Genomic DNA, 4,133 nt, shown 5'->3' on the forward strand with positions numbered 1-4,133 from the left:
GGGACATTTTTTCATTCTTTTATTCTTTAGATTCAATCTCTTCCTTCTTTCCTTTTCCTCTTTTTTTGACTCCAAACTATGTACATCCTCCTTCCACTATAGATAGCGCGAGCACCTCCCTGCTCATTTGGATCCAGTTTTTAACTGGGAGGGAGCTTTTCCATGATATCTTAACTGGGACCAATGCCAAAGCGGGGGTAGAAATTTATGCTCCCCAATTTTTTGTTCGTCAGCTTGGTTTTGGCCAAACTTGGCATGTTCCTCTTTGCTAGTCGAAGAGCTTAATTGACCGTTTTCATACCATTAATAAGGCGGAAGCAGAGGCTATAAATGTTCGCAACCTCCATTTATCAAGCCACTTTTCATTAGCCCCTTTTAATTCTTGTCATGCTACCCACCCTCTTTTTGAACAACTCTGGCCATCGGTGAAGCATAGATTATTTGCGACTGAGGCCAATCGTGCCTTTCATTCATTAGACCAACTGAGTATTTCTTCTCATCCTCCTGTTTTGGTCACTTCTTTGTCTATTCGGAGCCCCTCTCCTTCTCGTCGTGCTAAACAATCTGCTCGCCCATCTTCTTCTCTCCCCGCCAGGCCTACTACGGCTAAGAGTTCTCCAAGTCGCAAACGGCCAACCTCAGCATCTTCCATTCTGGAGGATGATGATGATGATGCCCCTCTTATCCTCAGGAGGAAGGTAATCAAATTGGTCTATTTACAAGTATGCTTTTCCCCATTTGATACTTTTCTGTGTACTGATGATATTTTGGACTTCAGAAAAGTTCAACCTCCCCTTCGAAGGCTTTGACATCGACAACTCCTGCTCCATCATCCTCTGCTGAGGCTACTTCATCCAAACCGGTTGGTGATGGAACCATGCTTAAAGATACATCTCCAGTCCCAGAGTCTTCATCACAACCCATGGATGAGCCACCTTCTTCCCAGGGTGTCGACCCCCCAATCATCGAAGCAGAAGGTAATTAAGTTTTTGATGTCTTACCTTTGCTTGCGCCATTGGTTTTTGATTTGTTGTTCTTGAACTTTGCAGATATTCCTATGAGTCCGCCCGTTGTGGCAACATCGTCTCGTTTGGACAAGGGGAAGTCCTCACGAATGGATGAGTCGTTGGTGGCAAGTTTGGTTGAGGGTGCGCCATCTTCTACAATCGTCGACGAGATAGTTTTTCTTTTTGCTTCATTTCTATTTCCACCTTATTCGTTGTAGTGAGGATTTTTAATATTGGCAATCTTTTTTGCAGGATGCTGACAGGATTGTGCGCTCTATCCAGGATTTGTTCGCTTCCTGGGGGCAGGTCCAAATGCCTCGCCCTGCTCCATCTGATTGTCCTGCTGCTTTTTCAGAAGATGATTTGAAGTTCTTGAAGGAGTTGATATTTGAGTACGTATCCTTCATGGATATGGACATTGGAAGGGCTAGTGCTGCCAGACATAAGGATGAACTTGAGCACTTGAGTGCGAAGTTAGAGCAAGCACTGACGCTTTCGTCGCTCAGTCTTTCTGTCGAATTTAAAGCGACGTTGAAAGTCATTCACTCCGAGGTCCTTTCTATGCTGGCCAAGAATGCTGAACTAAAAGCCAAGCGTACTCAATATCTTCGAGCTGTAGCTGAGAAAGAGTCTTTACGCATGGAGATCAACAAGGCTAAGGACGAGTTGAAAGAAATCTCTTCCGAAGTCATGATTGAAGACTCTTTGATGGTTAACTTGGCTGCTTAGATGAGGGAACTTCAGGCCAAAATGGACGATTGCAGGGCGAGGATGGTTGCCAAAAAGCGCAACGCCTCTCAGGGAATTGAGCGAACTAAATCCTTGGTCGAACAGTACAAGAAGTTTGGAGGTTGATGATGATGACGTTGCAGCTGAATTGAACATCACTTCCTCCCGGCAGAACGAGGATTGGGAAAAACTTAGGGAACGAATTCGTTCCTTATGGGGTAGACTGTAATTAAGACATACGATGTCTTTTTCTCTTCTGTAATTTTTTGTTCATTATTAACGAACATTAACTTCTTGTGCATTTATTTGACGTTTATTTTCTAATCATCAATTCTTTAATCACTTAACTGCTTTGCACTAAGAATCTTGTCCATTCCCTTTTGATATTCCCACTACTGTTCCCAAGACTTAGGGCCATTTAATTCCGTCTATTAGACAGAAATGTGGCTGTTCGTATTCTGTCTCTTCATCTGCACCCCTCTATAAATGTTTCACATTTTTTATCCTCTATCTTCATCTCTTCATTTTCTTCTTCGCAACCAATTTGCTGCCATTTCTTGGCATTCTGACGATCAACCAGATCCAAAAATGGACTGTCTAGTCCGTCCGCCTTATATTTACCTTGATGTCACCTTTGGTATGGGAGGTATAGGAAATATTTTCTGGCCAGCAGCGAAGTTTTTTCCTGCAAAATTCTTCCCGTCGTCTCTTTGTTCTTTACAAGGAGTCAATGATGGAAGGCAATTTTTTGGGCTGCATGTGGGCCACTTTGCTTGCTGAGAGTGTTTCTCAGCCTCGCCATTGTAGCGATGCATTTAGGAAGGTGGTGATGCCAGTACACCCTCTCACTTGTCAACCCCACCTTTGCAGCGATGCATTTAGGAAGGTGGTGTGAAACTTACTTAGCGATCAACTGGGAGATCATCTTACTTTAGTTGTATTTTGTAACACATCCATTATTTGTATCTTTTGTATTCATGTAATGAACTTTTGATAATAAAGAACTTTATTCGAACGTATTTCGCTCTGTCTTTATTATCTTTTGATCACCCAGAATGTTTGGTTATGTTTTTATCTGTTCACAGTCCCATAAAGAAGGAACATATTTTTTCAAATATTTGCCATTAATGAATCTTACGTGCTTGGTGCCGTCTAAATCTTCCAAGTGGTATGCTCCATTAGGCAATACACTGTTTATTTTGTATGGTCCTTCCCAATTAGGCGACCACTTCCCGTACTTTGGATCCTTGGTATCCAAAGGGAGTATCGTCTTCCAAACTAGTTCACCCAGGCTGAACGACTTGGCTATGACTTTTTTATTATAAAATTTAGCCATTCTTTGCTTTTGAACTTGCAACCTATCTAAGACGTCCAACTTCAATTCATCTAAACTTAATAAATTTTGAACTAGTAATTCGGCATACTCATCATCATTCAACTTATGTTGCAAGCACACTCGAATTGATTGCACGTTGATTTCCATAGGCAAAACGGCCTCCTGTCCATAAACAAGTTGGAAAGGAGTAACTTTGGTACTTGACCGAGGTGATGTTCTATAAGCCCATAAGGCCTTGTTCAAACATTCGTGCCAATTTCTGGCGTTTTCATCTATCATCTTTCTGATGATATTTTTTAGAATCTTATTAGAAGATTCTACTTGTCCGTTGGATTGAGCGTAGTACGGTGTGGAGTTTACTAATTTAATCCCAAACTAGCTCAAAATTTTGTTCACTTGATCCCCATTCAAAGATGTTCCGTGATCTACCATTAAAGTTTGTGGAATTCCAAACCTATAAATAATATGATCACGAATGAACTCTATAACATTCTTCTGGTTGATCTCTTTCAAAGGTACCGCCTCTACCCATTTGGTGAAATAGTCGGTTGCAACTATAACAAAAGTATGTTGCTTGGACGATGGAGGGTAAATCTTTCCTATCAGATCTATTGCCCAACCTTTGAACGGCCAAGGTTTAATAATAGGTGCCATCTCTCGTGCTGGCGCCCTTTGTATTGGACCATGTTTTTGGCATGCTAACAACTTTTTGCATACTGAACGCATAGTTCTCCCATCTTTGGCAAAAAATATCCACTCCTAATAATTAACCACCTCATCCTTTGGCCAGCTTGATGAGCTCCACATATCCCTTCGTGCACTTCAGCCATGATCGTCTTGGCTTCTTGCAAACTTACACACTTTAGTAATACACCATCAGAGCGTTTCTTAAACAACTCTTCATCTATTAGTGTGTAATTCAGCAAACATAGCTTCGTTTTCCTATTAATCCCTTCATTAGGTTCTTTAAGGAACCTTTTAATCTCCGTTCTCCAATCCACTGCATCTCCATCTTGTATACAGTGAAGTTCAATTTTTCTCGCCCTTCTTTGAATCACGAG

Source organism: Olea europaea, chromosome 12 (genome assembly GCF_002742605.1).
Source record: "Olea europaea var. sylvestris chromosome 12, O_europaea_v1, whole genome shotgun sequence".
Taxonomy (NCBI): domain Eukaryota; kingdom Viridiplantae; phylum Streptophyta; class Magnoliopsida; order Lamiales; family Oleaceae; genus Olea; species Olea europaea.